Consider the following 13,524-nt stretch of genomic DNA (forward strand, 5'->3'; position numbering starts at 1 on the left):
TATTCTGGTCTCGGATTTTGAAAAAAAACCGATTTTTTTTGCATATTTTGAAAGTTTAGACTTTCAAAAATATGACCTTGGAAGGATTTTTCAAAATTCGACTTATTTTTGGGGATACAGCCGATTTTTGACGTGGCGTCCGAGCCAGCCGAGCGGTCTTCTAAACTTTAAAGGCGTTTTTCTCAAAACTAATTTTTTTGAGGTGGTTGACATGATATCTCAAGTTCTACTGAACCGATTCCTTTGAAATTTGGTATACATCTTCTTTATACATTGCTCTATCGTGTCTGCCGTGGATTTCCAAAAATTCAAATTAAATTTAAATTCAAAAAGATCGAAAAAATCTTACTAATGAATAATGTTCTTGTTTTTTGTGTTTTAGATCTTTACAAGGGATTGAAATCACGTCAACCAGGACGCACCGTTTTTTTTTTTAAGTCCCACTCCACCGGCCCGTATCTCGATGAATTTTGTTTTTTTTCTTGCAATTTTTTTATAAATATTATTAAAATGGCAATAAAAAACATAAAAAAAATGGATAGTAAAAATGTTTTTCATTTTTTTTATCTTAGTTTAAAAACTGCGTAAAGTTCATGCGTCTAGACCAGAATACCCCCTTAAACAACCAAATTTAACTGGATTGCAACAAGAGCTCAAAAACATTAGCTAGTTTCTTCATGCCTACAATCATACATACATATATGTATGTATATGAATGATATATTTAAACCTAATAATAATGGAAAATACAACAATAAATTCTTGCAACAAAACTAACATCACTGTTACCTGATACCGGTTTCTAAATTTGGGATACAAATAACATCCGTCCTGAAGATTACTTGTTTGGCATTCTACTGCCAAGCCAGCAATCACAGCGCTACTATGGCTCGAAGTTAAATAACAGCAACAGTTTACAGAAAGTGAAGAAGATCTACTAAATAATGTATGTATGTTTGGAGAAATGCAGAGAACCAAATAATCGACGCACACACAACAGATACACAAAGTTGAAGAGCAAAAAGTATACCGACTATTTACTTGGGATGTGTACTTCCAAGAATTGAGCGATCAGTAAATCTTTGGCCAAACGGCAAGCCATAAAGCAAAGATGGAGCACACAAGCGTCGTCAAAGACAACAGCAACGATGAGCAAGAGCCAGCGGAGCAGCAAAAGTGAAACCAAGTTATTTATAAGGACATACAAAACAAAATACCAAAAAATGATACTGATAGCAATGGAGGCGAAATACAAATGTTTAGATATATACACATATGTACATATAGATAATATGCAAATGTCGTAGTGTACTGAAATGTTGTGGTACGCGTATGTAGACGCTTCGATGGTACCATGAATGGAATGAGAAGATCATTGAAAATCCTAGCAAAACAACTAAAGCATTTAATATTGGCACAAGCAGATAATTGGAGCATTTTTGTTTGCTTGAGAGCCACAAGATTTGCTTGGAGTACAGGATATCTTCAGACAAATATATGAATATCTGTGATAAGGCCACAAATGAGTATAGGGAGCGCAGCACAGACTAAATAAAAATATAAATAAATTAAAAAATACACGCGCAAAATGAACAAACAGGAAGTTTTATTTGACGCAGGAAATACAAATTTGCTAAATTATAATATGAATGATACGGGAAGTCACACGCTGATCCCTGATTAGCGAGGAAGGTTCTCACAAATGCTTTGCGAGTCTGAGAAACGCGGCACATCTTCGCGGAACATTGGTCCTCTTGGTACGTAAAAGGCGTAACTCCATTACATTCTCTTTACTTCCGATTGCAACAGATTCGTAATCGATTTCCACGCGTGTGAAAAGTTATCCCAATTAATTGTGGGGTTTGCCAATGCTGATTACATGTCATAGCGCAAAAAATACATTTCTCTAAATCAGAGCAGAAAATTAAATGAGTATCATGATGTCTTATGAACTTAAGAAAAGGGAAAATTAATTCAACTGCGCTGAAAAGCAGCAGCTGCAAGCGTGCAAGTATCCCAAAGACAGTCTGTTGCATGAGAAAGAAAACAAAAGCTGCCAAGGAAAATTTTACCTCAGCGACTTAAAGTAGAGCACAAAATTACACTAACAAAAAGTAGGAAAAAAATATGTAAAGCACCTAAGAAAGCAAAAAATAACACACCTGGATATACGCCGGCTGGTTGACTGCTTGTCTGCTGTTACCGTTATACCATATTGCATGGGTGACACGCAACAAGAAACACCCCTAACCAATGCAGCCACACATGTACCGTAAGTGTTTGCGTTAGACATAAATATCCTTGCAATTTCACTTCGTATTTCCTGCAAACAGTAGCCTCGCACTACTTCGGCATGCCGCTATGCGCACTGTGTGCTGTCGAAGTGTGCTCATTGCCAATTGTTGCTTGCTGTTTCTCGGGGCGCACATGCTCAATAAATGCTCAATATTCCTCAATTGTTATAAACCGAAAATTTCAATGAGTCCAAAGACATGAACACGACAGATTGCAAGAAGGCAAATCGGTAACGTTCGCAGCAGTGCCAAAAAAGTATGCGAAACTCAAGCACTTGGAGAGAAAAACAAAAAAAATAACAGAAAAACGAAAATTGAAATGCACGACTCGAAACGAAACGAAAATGCATTGCTAATGGCTACCAACCGTGCCAAAGCCATTGGCATTGCACTCTGCAAGGGTGCTAATGTCTGGCGCATACTGCAGACATATGTACATACATATATCCAAGGTTACATACATATTTAGTATCCCTATAAGAAAATGTGAAGACACAGATTAATATTTTTTTCTTGAACATTTCATCCATAATTCGAAATAGCCATGAAAATCGGTCACTCAGAAATGCGCTCTAGTTCTATTTCCTTAAAAAATTATTGAAAATATCAAAAACAAATTTAACTTTGGCAGTAGTTAAGCTAAGGAATAGGTTAATGGAGATCCATTGAACCAAAATCGCTGTTATGATTTGGATTTTCAACCTGCCCTCTAGCCGTTATTACTTGAGCACCCAGGTCACTGAAATTAAAATAGCAGAAGTAGGTGTGGGGATATACTGCCCTGAACTAGGTATAAGACAGCCTTTTAAGCTGCCGGATCACAGCAGTATATTTCAAGCGGAGGTGTTTGCAATTGGGAAAGGTTGCACTAAAGTCAACATATGTATATGTAAACTGTCCCGTTGAAATCAAGGCAATATCCTCTTTCTGCATAGGCAGCAGTGGATGTCGCCAAAAACAAACTTGGTAAGGCTGTGATGCAGAACCGCAAAAGATATGTGTAAAGTGGTAGGTCACAAGTACACGAAATTCCTATTAACGCTCGATAGAAGGAAATGTCGGAATACTCACTGATCACAGTCTGGTGGCGGCGCACGCCCACAAGATGGGACTGACAGATCGCGAAGACTGCAGGGCCAAGGTACCAGAGAAACAATGGAGCATCTCTTGCGTGCTTGTCCTGCATTGTCAAGGCAACGGTTTCAGTATTTGGTGGCTTCGCAGTACGATAATCTGAAAGAGATATCGTTAGTGAAACCACATAACCTTCACGTCAAGCGCAGGCATCTTAAAGTATGACTAAACTCCTCATTGACTACGTGACGACACTTTATCTAGTAACATGAGCCGGTTATGGGTGGCTTTCTGCCAGACTAGCCTAACCTAAACTGGACCAAAAGCTGTAAAATCGAAATTTAAGAAACAAATTTTATGAGCGAGTGGTTTCAAAAATTCAGCTGTTTATTTCAAACCATTTACGCTTCACGACAGATGCATTTATTATTACTATGTGATATTTCAAGAAAAATATGGAAGACCTTGAATCTATTGACATGTTTCAAATACCAATTCAGTTTATAAAAGTATGTGCAAGTGTGTGAACTTTGTTGAACTTTTATTTTTTTTTAGTAATTAGCTTTGTTCAAGAAAACAAGTTGAATTAAGTCAACATGGCAATACCCAAATGCTAGTTCACACATTACGAATACGAGCGTGTGCATAAGCCTGTGAAGTGTTTTAAAGCTAATAATTGCGAGAAGGTCTACAAATGTAACTGCGACAGGAAAGTTCTTCACCTATCTATCTATATACATATGAACATATTGCTAAAATAAAAAAAGTATTCAGTCAAGCAAAGAAACAGACAGATAGACAGTCAGTCAGTCAGACAGACAGACAACAATCCAACCAACCCTTGAAAATGCTTTGACGAACTTGAATATGGCAAAAAGGGAATGACCCGTAAGCGATAAATATATGGGTTCACAGTGTAAATATGTTTGCATGTATTTATATAGCTACACAGATATTGAACGGTTGAAAATAGGGAAGCACTGAACGACGCTGTGGCGAGTATTTGTAGAAAGAGGGCAGTGAACGACGAAATTTAAAAAAGATATGTGTATGGACGTATGTGTGTACACCTTTATGGATATGCGGTAGCGGCTCGTGTGTACGCGATTTTCGTCTGGTGGAACACCTTAGTTTATATATATTTGTATGTATGTATGTAACACAGCAAACGACGTATGGCTATCGGCGAATAAATGGGGTGTGCTGCTTGTAAAATTTGTAAATTACAACAACATACTCATACATACATATGAGGTAAGTATGGAATGGAATATGTAGAATACCACGCACTAATTAAGGACACAAACAGTACTTCCCCTATCGAATGTAGCATGCAAGCGCATACGCATGTACGTTAGTATGTAATATTTGGGTTGCGCATGCGCAAACAGCAGATGTGACATTTTCGTATGCGCATATGCCGTTCGACTGTTGCATTGGTATTTAACATTTAGCTATCGGTTGCATAAGGCTTTATTGTTATTTTTACCTCTATTTGCCATGCCACGATGCTGGCGAGAACTAAACATTTTAACTGAAGTGAGAGTAGTGACAAAACTGGGCTATGAACTTATCTATCTGTATATGTATGTAAGCAAGTAAGTAGTTGCACACCTTTTTTAGAAACCGTGCGGATTAGGTCCAGTTTACTAAAAATTGTGCTTATAATTTAAGTTGTCAAAAAGGATCGATGTTTTGACAGGCGCATTTGAATGTAGTGGAAGCCATATACATACATACTTATATACATTTGTAATAAAAAATCAGTTATGTTCATACGACATGTGAAAGGATTAAGGCTCAGAGCATAATCAATTGAACCCGTTTACTGTCGTTGTAATGCAATTAACAGAAAATGTATGTATGTATGGTATAAAAAACTAAGCGATCACAAGATTAGAAAGGGTTGCACAAATTGTTAGATGGTTGCTAGGGTTCCTGCGTATTCTAAGTCTTCAATTACATGCATAAGAGATTAGATCCAGAGCGCGAAGGCGTAGTAATCGCTTAGAGCAATAAAGAGAAACCCTCTGTTGAAAGGTTAGGCAAACAAATTAATCCGTCGACAAGCGTAGCTAATTCACAGGATCGACGAAATATGCCTGAAGGCTATGATTAAATATACTAAAACTAATTACGATAATTAAAACAAAAATTATCCTTTGGAGACTATGACCGAAGTTATTTAATGCGATCTAGTCTATATTAGAACCTTGAAGTAAATATTTAAAATGATAAAATTTAAAAATATAAGGGCAGTGAGGGTGACTAATTTTGTGTAAGACTCTGAACAATACAGAAGAAATCTCAACCAATCTACAGATTAATGTACATTTCTTTTGATGACAGCCAATCTTCAATTTCTTAAACCACTGTAAATAGATTTACATGGAAAATCCGGGTTTTTATTTATCCATATTTAAATAGGGCGCCTTCCTAAAACACTGTGTCGATCAAAATACCGATAACAACCCTTTTATACAACTTTTGACCGGGTCGCAAATAGATCACACGTTCTCTTTCCTTGTATATTCCTGTATTGAGGGCATGCAAGATATACTCGTATGCATTTGGGTGCGTGTTCACGAAGCTCATGTGTCAAGTTGAAATGTCAAATGCATAAAAACATGCTTCGCATTTTCCAATTTTAATTCAGGATTTTCACATGACCATATGCCAAATGATGTGTTTTCACAGCAGTACGTCCCCTTCGAAAGGCCATAAAAACACATAAATGAAGGAAGTTTAAATGGTATTTAAAAAGTCGTAAAATTCTTTGTGAGCGATTGGACAATTGAAAAAAGGAAACAACAAACTTATTAACAACTTTACAGCGGTCAATGTTATGGAAATATTTACAATATTAAAACTAAAGCAGGCAACAACAAGCGCGGGAAAAGCAAGTATCTTTAGTTTCAGGTTTTGTCAAAAAAATATAAGCAAAAAAATTTTATATATAGACTGCATTTGAAATAATAAGGATTAAAATGAGTTTCTGCAAGAGTTTTGGTGCTTTTAATTGTAAAATTGTGTAAGTAATTCGTTATGTAACATTTAAGATATATTCCATATTTTATGCAATTAATATGAAGAAATAGTAGTTTAATATATGAATTGGTACTTACAAAAAATTTAACAGCTCACGGTTCTGAAAAGAGGGGAAATAATACAAAAATTAGTAAAGGATTTATGTATGTATATAAATAAATATTGATTAAATTTTATTATACTAAGAAAATTTTTTTTTTTTTTTATTCCTAAAGTACTTTTCCTATCAGTTAAATATATGTCCAGTTCTATAATGAATTTAACTTATTTTTTTGCAAGAAGCCGTTGTTGTTATAATTTGTAAGCTAGGATAGAATTTTCATATTTTACCACTTCATTTTTTTAACCACCTTCTTCAAAGCTATTTCCCGACACTCATAAGTTTTTGTTCTTTTCCACATTTTTTTACAAACCATTCGCATTGTAGCTCCCATTATCCTGAACTTTGCTTACGGGCGATGTCGTTAAATATACCACCATCGCGTAGGGTTTTATAATTTTTTTTTAGGATAATATTTAACCACTGTAAATACATTTGCCTTTCCTATTTCTTCTTCTACTATATATACACGCGTCGGCCCACTAATATTGTTGGCAATTATTATTATTATTATCGGTCAACGTTTGAGCGTCTTTTCTTACGTTCGCTTATACTCCTTCGTTGTACACTTGTGGTCGCAAATACCCAGAGAATGTTTTCGTAGAATTTCTAAGTTGTAGGTCTTCACTGGACTTACTACAATGCATTGGTCAGATTTTTTCGTATTTGTATATTCGTTTCTCATACAACTTTTAACTATATGTATGTATACATACGTACTTATGTAGGCTTATTTTAACGGTTAGGTAGCTAGAAGTTAAATTTCAGCTCAAGCGAAAAAATCTTGGGAAGTTTTGTAGTAACTTTTTAAGAAAAAAAAATAATTTTCAGTTTTTAAGTACTATTACATAAAATATAAATTTAATTTAAATAAACCCTTCAAGACCGTACAAACATCGAATTACTGAAAATATTAACCATCCTTAAACGAATATTTTCTTGATGTCTTAATCGATTCACTCGAGTTATTGAACACACAGCTTGCCTTCTTATGCTAATATGAATATTTTCAAGCATAATTTCAATAATTTCATGTTATGGTAGTTAAAAGATGATGTTTTGACTTTTACGATCTCAAGACCCTCTAATTTAAGTATTTTCCCTGAAACACATTTGATTAACTAAGTACAGAAAATATGAAAATTATCCACTATTAATGTGTGTCAGACAGAATAAAATACCCTATACATCGCAGCATGGCTTTGAGAAAACATCTAGTAAAAAAGTTTTCTCGCAGGGTACACCAGCGTGCATAATTGATTGCCAACATATATTGTGTAGTGTTTGTATTTGTGGTTAACTTGTCGAATTGAAAAACTTCTTTTGCGGTTTACGTTTTGAATTCATTACTAATGAAAGAGGGGGTCAGTTCTTTACAAACCACAAATGCCTTAGTTTTGAATATTCTGTTGAAGTGTCCATATTAATGCGAATTTTTAATTTTTATGTTATATGTCTTTATTTTTAAAAATACTTTAATTTCCCTTCCTTTGCTTCTGAGGTGGTCTCTCAGAACAAGAGTTTTAAAAATGCATTTTTAGCAGGTGAGGAAAATATTGCGCAAGATTTATGGTCCTCAAAACATTGGCAACGACGAATACCGCAGACGATGGAACGATGAGCTGTACGAGTTATACGACGACATTGACATAGTTCAGCGAATAAAAAGACAGCGGCTACGCTGGCTAGGTCATGTTGTCCGACTCCTTCTTTGAAAGTGTTCGATGCAGTACCCGCCGGAGGAAGCCGAGGAAGGGGAAGGCCTCCACTCCGTTGGAGGGACCAGGTGGAGAGCGACTTGGTTACACTTGGGATATCCAACTGGCGCCGAACTGCGAAGGAAATATAGAAGTGGCGCGCTATCATCGATTCGGCAACAACCGGCTAAACGGTTCAACACCAATCACATACATAAACTTTTATGCCCGGTTTCACAGTCAGTGCTTAGGTTGTTCTTAAGATAAAACAGAAATATTGCGTTTTACAGTTCATACTTAAGTTCTGCTTAAGTACTGAAAATGGGAGACTTAAGCAGTGCTTAAGTAACTGCTGATTTTTGTTTTGAATATTGACTTATTTGTCAAAAAAATAAAATAAAAATTATTTGCTGAAAAAATTTTTGGAATTTCTTGTATTCAATGACGGTTATATGCTTTCCTGCGAGTTGCAATAGGTGTCCTTTTATTGTTTCCATCCATTTCCCAGTTTCTAAATTTATTCGTCGCAAAGTTATTTTTCATCAACAATAATTTCAATTTGTCAGATGGTATTTGTAAACAAATGTTTTTCATTGTGCTGCCATATATCATAATAGAATTTTATAGAAAATAAGCATCGACTGTGAAACACTACTCAGTTAACAACAAGGCTTAGCTAAGATTTTATTTGGGCACAATTTAAGTACGAACTGTGAAACCGGGCATTAGAGTAATTTTTTTTTTTGTGCTGAGGAAATATTATATTATATGAATTATAAGTATATATATTACGCATATAAACACTTTTAAAGCCTGTCGGTCCAGCCTTGGGGATGCGCTAACAACCGGCGTATTTTGCCCATTCACTGCATTATTTGCAATTCATTAATTCTTTGCAAGAAAGAGACAGTGATTTCAAATCATCAACCGACCGGCACAAAACCAATAACACCTTCACAGCATCTTCAGTTGCCGGCAACAACAAACCCCAATGCGGTGGATGTACGTATCCCTATCTGTTGTACATACATATATAATGCACAGCTATATTGAAAAGCTATTGGGGACAACACCAACAATGACTTACAACGGCTACAGTATCCACTGTGCAAACGATAATAAAAAACAACAACAATTATAGTTCAAAACCGACTGCAATAGCGTCAATGCTGACTTCCTGAGGATTTTCATTGCAGTCGGCATGCAGACAATTGAGGCGAGCGTGGCAGCAGCCGACAGTGTAATGAAAGCAAAACGAAGCGTTGATTGCCAGACCAGCAGACGGAAGAACACGACGTGCAACTCATACGTATGGAACGTATTTACGGACGGACATAAAAACAGAGAGAGAAATGCAGACGGCACACTGACAGTCTGGCAGTCATTCAGGCAAATGCTTCGTGGGGGTAATAATATAGTAAAAGCTTAGCCAATATACGAGCAATGTGCATCCCAATGTTGAGGTACTTGAATGACATTGTTGTGGTTGTTGTTTATGTGTCAGTTGATGGTGGTGCTGATGAGGATCGTTTTTGCTGCTGCTGCTGTTGTTGTCATTGCAGCAATGCAACATTTTAGAATTGACTTCGGTGAAATATTTATTACCGATATTGTTGTTGCTGTTTGTTGTAGTCGTACAACTAGTTGGTTACTGTGCTATGGCAATCGTTGCTTTCTGCTCCAAGTATGTAGTTGTTGTAGCTATTGTCGGCATCGATTGTTGTCTCATAACATCAAGTAATAAAATTATGAAAAGCTAGACACATTAAGGAGCAAATACATATCAACAAATATAATAAAATAACAAAAACTATAAGAAATACAAAAAATTAGCAAAGAATGCGTTGCGAAATCCCATGCGCTTGACGGGGTCTACTGTTACGTTCAACAGCATCAGCTGAAAGTGAGGAACACACTCTCGTTCAACCTGTCTCCGCGCCACTTTTGTCAAGAATTATGGATACAAATAAATTAACACGTTGACTGCCAAGGCCATTTTCTGAAAACTGTCCTGTGTTACTAAAAACTCTATTTCTAGATCATTGGTATCATCAAAAATCAAAAATGATGTTTTTTAAGGAGAAAAAGGACCTACGAGTTATCTCGTAGTTGGCGTCTGGGAAAGAACGCTACGAATTATCTCGTAGTAGGTAGGCACTTCTGTCCAGCCTGTCCAGAGAAGCCAGCCCTTTGTGTGGAAAATTGTTTTAAAAACTACCACAAACAATAATATATTGCTTTATTTATTGTATTTGAGTTAATTTTTCCATTATATTGAATGAATTTTTCGATAAATTTTTTTTTTTAAATAGAAGCCATTTATCGATACTAACACTATTATAATACGGTTTTACTCGTAGCTACACAAAAAGTGGTAGTTTTAGGTAGTACGAGATAACTCGTAGTTCGCTTCCTGGAAGGGAAATCATACTACGAGTTATCTCGTAGTTGGCAGTCAACGTGTTAATATGTACTGTGTATGTGTATGTTTGTACATATGGGTGCCGCACATGTATGGCAGGCGAATGAACGGAAAATGGCAATTGCTACATGTGGCAGCGAATACGCAATACACAACAACACAAATTGGAGAACCTACAGTCAATAGAGCGCCAACAGCAGAGTTGGAACAATAAACGTGGTGAGAGTTATGTAAAGCAGCAGGCATCGACTCACACGCAAAAAGGACCACTGAGCGCGACAGAGAGGTGGCAAAATAAAAACTATGAATGGAATTTGTATTTTTTTTACTTCCACTCACTCACTATCTGATGTTTACTTAAGACCCACTTTTTGCTTTGTTAGGTTAGGAAGCTGTCGAGCAACTTTAAAATTCTGCACAAGCGCTTGCAATGCCTCGCAAGCAGTGTTGCCAGTGTTGTATGAGAAACTGTATTAAAACGATGGATATTTCCGGCCCGGCTTGGACATTCGACATAGGTATACTGGGGATATGTCCATCGAGAATTATTACGGAGTTTTAACTGAAAGGCTATACGACGTGTAACACAACGGTTTTATATTTATACTCCTAATATAAAGCTCCACTCACAGAGATGAATTTTATTTCAATGGGTGATATTTTAATCAATATTCCAAAATTTCATAAAATTTATATTTTGATCGAAACAAATTCCTCCACAAATTCCTCCACTTTTCAAAGGCTTCAAATAAAATATGTAATTTGTCTAATCTTCTGAGTAATAGATACTGATGCATACATGAAATAATCAATAATTGAAATGCTTAATATGAGTTGTAATGTTTTATTGTTATATGGTTAAGATCTTAGTATTATAGTATTATAATATTGTATAGAATTAAATTAAAATTAAACGCATTAGAGTTCATCGCAATTGTTTTCAAATATGTCTAAAGGGGACTATGGTGCAGCTTACAGTATTATTATAATTTTTTAAATGCTAAAATATATATTTATAAAAATCGGGCAACCTGAAATTGGCATTGCAAACACTCTCTTTTATCTGTTGCTCATTGTCACATATACCGGCATACATATGTATGTATGTATGTATATATGATAAAATGCACCGGCAGTTTAGTCTGCCAATTACGAGAGAATTACCAACAACAATCGTCCAAAACATATTTAAAATCAAATTCTGTTGCTTGTGTTAAGTTCACAACGGGACGAAGACGCATCTATTGTTGTTGTGGCTTCATTTGCGCAGTACTATAATGACTGTGGCGTTGCAAGTGCACGCGTTCAGTTGGCGAAACAGGATTTATGATAAAGAAAAAGTCATCTCCATATCTCTGTGTTATACAATTTTGCATATTTGTTGTAATATTAAATGCGCCGATGCAATTTTTATACTCTCGCAACAAAAGTTGCTAAAGAAAGTATTATAGTTTGACCACATAACGGTTGTTTGTAAGTCCTAAAACTAAACGAGTTAGATATAGGGTTATATATACCAAAGTGATCAGGGTGACGAGTAAAGTTCAAATCCGGATGGATGTCTGTCTGTCCGTCCGTCAGTCCGTCCGTCTGTCCGTCTGTCCGTCCGTGCAAGCTGTAACTTGAGTAAAAATTGAGATATCTTAATGAAACTTGGAACACGTGTTCCTTGGCACCATAAGAAGGTTAAGTTCGAAGATGGGCGGAATCGGACCACTGCCACGCCCACAAAATGGCGATAACCAAAAACACATAAAGAGCTATAAATAAGCCATAAATAAAGTTAAGAAAATAAAATTTGGGACATAGGATCGCATTAGGGAGGGGTACATTTGAATGTAATTTTTTTTTAAGTGGGCGTGACCCCGCCCCACATATGTTTTTTGTATATATCTTGTAAACCAATAAAGCTATATAAACCAAACTTTCTGCAGTTGTTTTTTTTAGCCATTTCCTTATACAGTCCAATCGGAAAATCGGATAATAACCACGCTCACCTCCCATACAAAAGTTAGGTTGAAAATTACTAAAAGTGCGTTAACTCACTAACGAAAAACGTCAGAAACACAAAATTTCACAGAAATGATAGCAGAAGGAAGCTGCACTCAGATATTTATACAAAATGGAAAATGGGCGTGGCATCGCCCACTTATGGGTCAAAAAAAATATCTCAGGAACTACTCGACAGATTTCAATGAAATTCGGTATATAATATTTTATTGACACCCTGATGACATGTGTGAAAAATGGATGAAATCGGTTCACAACCACGACTACTTTCTTTATAACTCAATTTTGAATTCCATCTGAATCCTTCACTTTATAAAAATTGTCGAAAACGGACTATAACTTTTCAAGGCCCTAGATATCGAACATGTTGAACTCAGCGTCTAAGGTTAAATTTTAACCGAAAATATGGGTAAATCTCTCAGCTAATTTAATGTAATTCAGAGGAAATTGTTTTCTTCCAATAGTATGTCTCTGTTCCAAAAATTATTAAAATCGGGTCACAACATCACCTAGCTCCCATATACATAATTATAGGTTTTTCAAAAATATCATCCCCTAGCTCCCACATACCTAATTATAGGTTTTTAAAAAATATGGTGGGCTTTAATCTGCATATATGTATTGGTTAATATGTGATATATCTTAGCAAAATTAAGTAAGCGTATAGTATTGGATATAGTGTTCCTTGCTGGTGAAATTGAATGAAATCGGTTCAAGAATTAACTCAGCCCTCATTTCTATATATGACGATTTTCGTTATTCTATTAGACTTTATGCCGAATTTATGGGTAAATTTGTGCGTTATCTTAATAAAATTTCTTCAATAAATTGCTAGAGTATAAAATATTCGGTTACACCCGAACTTAGCCTTTTCTTACT

General features: G+C 35.8%; 1 protein-coding gene across 1 annotated transcript in view; it reads right to left on the reverse strand.

The window, feature by feature from the left end:
• LOC105214145 (protein archease-like) overlaps positions 1-13,524 on the reverse strand; it is a 59,032-nt gene that overhangs the window by 31,540 nt on the left and 13,968 nt on the right. The window contains exon 5 of the mRNA XM_011187391.3: positions 6,494-6,516. The gene's annotated coding sequence lies outside the window, so the exon portion shown is untranslated. The remainder of the gene's footprint in view (positions 1-6,493; positions 6,517-13,524) is intronic.

Source organism: Zeugodacus cucurbitae, chromosome 2, assembly GCF_028554725.1.
Source record: "Zeugodacus cucurbitae isolate PBARC_wt_2022May chromosome 2, idZeuCucr1.2, whole genome shotgun sequence".
NCBI lineage: Eukaryota > Metazoa > Arthropoda > Insecta > Diptera > Tephritidae > Zeugodacus > Zeugodacus cucurbitae.